Raw genomic sequence first — 6,532 nt, forward strand, 5'->3', positions numbered from 1 at the left:
GATACACAAATGATCCTATTTGCCCATGTGTGTTTATTAAGAAATCAGAGTCTGGATTTGCGATAGTGGCAGTATATGTCGACGACATGAATCTAATTGGAACTTCTGAAGAGCTTCAAAAGACTGCTGATTACCTCAAACGTGAGTTTGAGATGAGAGACCTTGGAAAGACAAAATATTGTCTTGGCTTGCAGATTGAGCACAGTGCTAATGGAATTTTGGTGCATCAATCAACTTATACTGAAAAAGTATTGAAACGGTTTGGCATGGATAAAGCCCATCCACTTAGCACTCCAATGGTCGTTCGGTCGCTTGACACTAAGAAAGACCCATATCATCCAAAAGGGGATGATGAAATGGTCCTTGGTCCAGAAGTACCATATCTTAGTGCAATAGGTGCTTTATTGTACCTAGCACAATGTACCAGACCAGACATATCATTTTCAGTAAATCTGTTAGCAAGGTACAGTTCTGCTCCAACAAGGCGACATTGGACCGGCATCAAACATGTTCTACGATACCTTCGTGGGACAACAGACATGGGGTTATTCTATTCCAGTGAATCGACCAACGCCCAGAGTATTATTGGTTATGCTGATGCAGGATATCTCTCTGATCCACATCAAGGACGATCACAGACTGGGTATGTATTTACATGTGGAGGAACTGCAATCTCATGGCGCTCAACGAAACAAACATTAGTGGCCACATCTTCCAATCACTCAGAAATACTTGCCCTCCATGAAGCCAGTCGTGAATGCGTTTGGTTAAGGTCGGTGATCCATCACATCCGAAGCACATGTGCCCTACCCTCAGCAACAGACACTCCAACAATCCTGAATGAGGACAATGCAGCTTGTATTGCTCAGATCACAGGAGGGTATATCAAGGGTGACAGGACCAAGCACATATCACCAAAGTTTTTCTATACACATGAGCTCCAGAAGAGTCAAGAAATCAAAGTCAGACAAATCCGCTCAAGCGATAACCTGGCAAATCTCTTCACTAAATCATTGCCGAAATGTACATTCCAAAAGTTAGTGCATGGCATCGGATTACGACAACTCTGCAAGCAATCAAGTTGGAGCATGCAAAATCAGGGGGAGCATTCAAGAGTCCTCTAACACAGGACATATGCGCGTTGTACTCTTTTTCCTTCGACTAGGGTTTTTTCCCACCGGGTTTTTCCTAGCAAGGTTTTAACGAGGCAACATGAGTGCATTACCCTTATGTCCCAAATAAAGTTGTACTCTTTTTCCTTCGCTTAGGTTTTTTCCCACTGGGTTTTTCCAAGCAAGGTTTTAATGAGGCAACCAATCTAGGGACATGTGGTCTTCAAGGGGGAGTGTTATAAAGAAATGAAGCCCACATAGGTAAAACTAGATGGCAATTAGTCAAAAGATGGAGATAAAGCTAGAAGGTATTAGTCAAAAGATGGGATAATGATGTTGGGGAGAAATCATTATGTCTCCCTTAAAAGCCATTTGCTTTGCCTATAAATAGGCATTATATTTGCTTGTAAACACAGACGAAAGAGAGAAGAGAATAGAGTGAGAGTCAGAGAGAAGAGAAAGAGTGAAGTCTATCTGAGGAGAAATTCTGTCAGTGTAAACACCAGAAGGAGAAATATAATTCCACTTCCAATATTACAGTGGTACCTTCTCATCCTCTGATTATTCTAGTTTTATAACAATATAAAGAAACTTGTCATTTTTAATTTTTAATTTTTGAATGAATTGGGAGACAAAAAAAAAAAAAAAAAACACAAAACTTTGTGCGCATGGATGAACAATAACATTACCTCATGAAGGATCACGGTGGGTGATAGCCCTCATTGAGAAATTGGGTGGCTCACTATTAAAATGAATTTGTTAAAGACATTTTATCGTAAAATTTTTTTGAGGTTTACGAATTTATCAGTTTTAGTTGTACAATATTTTGTGTCAGAACTCGTTCTCCACGGCCCGCACATCAAGTATATACATGTTATTTGATTTTGTCAAAAAATCTGTTAATTTGATACTATAAAATTTAAATACTCTCCTGAAATTCGCTTGGTATTTAATATAGACATGTCAAAAGTATCCGCTCACTAGAAATATAACAGTTTTGTTTTTATATAAGAAAATGAAAACCTAAAAAATAGGAAGTAAACGCTATTTTGCAGATGGGTTCTACTCAAATCCATGAATCCAATTAGGCATGGTCATATATGATGAGTACGAAATATATAACAAATAACATGTATAACCAGAGTCTAATTCGTATTAGACTACATGGCAATGGAAACTACAGATGCTGAAAACGACTTTGATTTGTATAGTTAACAATAAAGTAACAATGAAACCCAACTATTGACGCTAGTTTCTTGGGTAAAGACACGACAAGGAAATGATATAAAATTGAGACCCTACTAATAAATCCAGCCTTAGCCATCAAAATTAAAATGATACACAACTGCAAACCACAATTTCAAATATGTAACTAAATTTATACAAAGAAATAATGTCAGAATGTTAATACTTAATAAAAATTTAGTGGAATAATATCATAATTAAAAGGGACACAATTTCAATGAATTAGTTTGAAATATATATGATCTATATGATACAAGCTGGCCAAACGCGACTGCCATTTTATTTTTATTTTTTTTAAATCAAGGGTTTTAAAATATGGTGTATTTTTTTTTAAATCAAGGCTTTTGAATACTAACATTATTGAAATTTATTTTAAAAACAATTTTGCAGACACCATCATCTGCAAAGGCTCCACCACTATTTTTTTTTGCAATTTCTTTATGTTTGGAATAAGTTGCAGAGACTCTTTGGGTTCTCTGTGTAGTTTTCACCTCTCCTTTTGTGAGAGTTTTTCATCTCTCCTTGGTGAGAGTTTTATTTGTATTGTTGTTTGGGCCTAAAATTGGCACGCCAAGAAAGATTCAAAAAGACAAGGCCCATAGTATATTTACTCGCCCAGCCCAAGAAAAGCCAAGCATGGAAGCCGTCATTAAGACTTCAAAGATCAGCCCACAATTTTTTGTTGGGCTCGAACCCAAGAGATTAAAAACACACCCACGTGGCTACCTCAGCTTTGAAAAGTCAGCATTTTCAACTGGAATTTTTTATATGGGAAGAGACGACTCTGAAAACACTGCCAACAGAAAATCAAAAGCCCATCTATATTCAAAGATTTTGCTCTAAAGCAAATACACCATCTTCCAAGGAATTCACGGGTCACGCTCTCTCAGTTAGAACGAAAAACAGGGAATTGTTCAGGAAGTACAGAAAGAAAACCAAACCGCCATAAAAAGCCCACACAGACGGTAGCGTTGGTTGAAACAAAAAAACTGCCGCCCAGGAAACCAGGGAAAGGACTGCTTTAGGAGGTGACTGCTGTGAGCCTATCTGCCATTGATTGATAAAATCTTTTCTACTTTACGTTTTAGGAGATCTTTTTGCCGCCCATTATTAAAATTAAAAACACCTCCAGGAAGGTCTCTTATAAAAACAAAAATAGGCAAGAAAGAAAAGGACACTCAATTGATCAATAAAAAAAAAAACAACAAGAAAAACAGCCAAAAGCTCACTTGAATTCCAAGAGAAACCAGCTTTAGATCAGAATTCCAAAGTTCAGACTTAGAAAATAAGTCTTCTAAAACGAGATCCCTCGTTACAAATTTGGTTCAGCAAAAGCCAAGACAAGCAGAGTTTGAGTTTTCACAGACGTAGAGACCTCAGCAAACTCATGAAGAGTCCTGCTCAGGCAAAACAACGCTCGTAGTGCAATCCCTAGTTCATCAAGCCCTCGAGAACAGCCACTTCTGCCCCCTTCAAACTGAAGGAACTGCAGTTCTGCCCACTCAAAGGCCTCACGAAGCGTGAAGTAAACATAAAGCTCTGCCAAAATCGAACTTTGGTATCGATTCACAGGTCAGCCTAGCATCTGAAGTCACGAAGTAGTACGGACCGACCCAAGCGCGTCCAGTCCAGCCCAAACTGGAACCTCCCATCCAAGCAGAAACGGAGTTCCAGCCATCTTTTAACCTTCCTAGAGTCGATATGTATATTTATTGCTTTGTAGAAGGCAGTTCTGCCTGAAATAGTCCAACTTCTATCAAATATTTCTGGCCAGAACAGCCGTTTGATACTGAGATAAATTGTGAAAGTCCTTACCAGTCTAAGGCAAGAAAAGAACTTACTTGGGAGATATTCCTCACCCAAATTCACAATCGTTTGTTTTAGAGGTCAGTAACTTGGGGCGCAAGTTATCTATTCTAAAAGAAGTCTGCTAGAATTTACATTGCTAGCAGTGGCACGCTCGCACACCAAAGAAAGCTGACTTGTTGACCAACACATGGTCTCCAAGCCAGTGGGGAACTTCGCCCTTCCATCACAGGAGTAAACGCGAAAACGGGTGAACAATTTGGCACGCCCAGTGGGACTTCTCAGTATACATACTCTGACAGAGCCGTTCACAGATTTACAAATACAGGAAGCTCTAGCCAGAATCCACACCAGATATGGAGACAAACCAAATGGCTCACAGGGAAGGTCCCGAGTCAGAAGAAAGCGATGCTAGACAATCAGCTCGCGGCAGTACAGGAAGTAGACGTTCTAGGACTAGCTCCAGAAAGATGAATCAAATACAGGAGTCAATACTCCGACAAGAAGTCACGGTGCAAAGGAACCAAGACACTCTCAATAATATGACAGCAATGATGCAGTGGCAGGTTAACAGGCAGTTCCGGAAAGACCGAGAAACCGCCATGGCCAGAATCCCAAACCCTGATGCTGTAGTCCAGCAGTTAGACTCCCTTACGGCCCTCCGCCAGGACTAGCATGGCCATACCAGGAAAATCCCTTAGTTGCACAGGTCGCTGGATTACCAGATCACAGAGAAATCCAGGCTGGTCCAAGGGAAGGAGTCCTTCCTAATCAAGAACACGAAGCCCCAGCCCGACCAGATGACCTTGCACTAGTTCAGCAGAACCAGCCAGAACCTCAGCCCATTCCACCCTTGGTGGCCCAGCATGATCAACCTTTGGCACTTCAGCCTGAACCACCAGCAGTATTGCCATATAGACCCAGAAGGATGGACCCTAATCCATTCCCTCCACCCGCAAGAGGGAGAAGAGGCAGAGGGGGAAATAACCTTTTCGCTAATCATGACAGGAATAGGCCGGGGGCAAACTGGAGAAATCACCTAGACATCGAAGAGCAGGAAGGGCACAGGGAGGAACCTCCACCCAGACCATACAGAGCGGAGCCTAGGATCGATTACATCCAGCCAGAACTGGGACAAAATCTTCCCCCCGTCAATGCTTTGAATGACATAGGGGCATTGCAAAGAATGATCAGAGAAATCATGGAACCCGAGGCTAGGAGAGGGGAAAGGCCTACTTACAGAAAACCATACCCAGCCTACATCGATCAAATACCGTTGCCTCCAGGTTTCAAAGTACCAAACTTCACCTTGTTCAACGGAGAAGACCCCCATGCTTCCTCAGTTGAACATATAGGCAGGTTCTCCGTCCAATGCATAGCCATCGAGAACAACCCTCTGTTGAAATTAAGACTTTTCGGCAATTCCCTCTCTGGACAGGCTTTCACCTGGTATACCAGCCTGCCAGCCAATTCTGTACAAACTTGGGAGCAGATGGAAAATGTCTTCCATGACTATTATTACAGGATCCAGCCAGAAGTCACCATCAGTGATCTAGCTGCCCTCAAGCAAAGCGAAGATGAACCGGCTCAAGATTTCATAACCAGGTTCAGAAAGCTCAAAATGAAGTGCCGAATCCCCATGGAAGAAAGACATTTCATCCAGATGGCCCAAGCTGCCCTCAAAATCTCTCTCAGGAAGAGGTTCGACGGAATGTTGTTCGGGGACCTGGCAGAACTGGCTGATAAAGCATCCAAATATGAGGAGTTACTCAGGGAAGAACAGCAAAGAAGGAACTCCTCCAAAGGTACTTATTACAAAACCCCTTCTTCTTCAGTCCACCTGATTGGGGTGGAATCACAGGAAGATACAGAAGAATCAGAAGAGAGAGAGGTTTCAGTGGCAGAAATGGCAAAACTAAAACATCCCATTAGTTGCAAAGCCCTTACAAAGCCACCTAAAGACCAAAAGCCCCCACCATTCACGGGAGGATTCGTTCCCAACAAGCCAATGCAAAACAAGGTTTACTCTTTTGATTTGACCAAGGTTGATGCTTTGTTCGATGAAATGCTGCTACAGAAGGCAATAGAAACGCCCCACAGAATACCCAAGCCAGAAGAACTCAAGGGCAGACAGTACTGCAGGTGGCACAACTCTTGGAACCATTCTACCAATAGTTGTGTTGTTTTCAAGGACGTAATACAAGAAGGGATAACGGCAGGAAGGTTGAAACTGGCAGAAAAACCTCCATCGGTCACGACAGATCCTTTCCCTCAACCACAAGTCAATATGGTCAACTTGAATTGGCCAGAACAGAGGGAAACTCAGCCAATGACAGATGCCGGTTGCAGCAGAAGCAGAAGAATCATAA

Source organism: Prunus dulcis, chromosome 1, assembly GCF_902201215.1.
Source record: "Prunus dulcis chromosome 1, ALMONDv2, whole genome shotgun sequence".
Classification (NCBI taxonomy): domain Eukaryota; kingdom Viridiplantae; phylum Streptophyta; class Magnoliopsida; order Rosales; family Rosaceae; genus Prunus; species Prunus dulcis.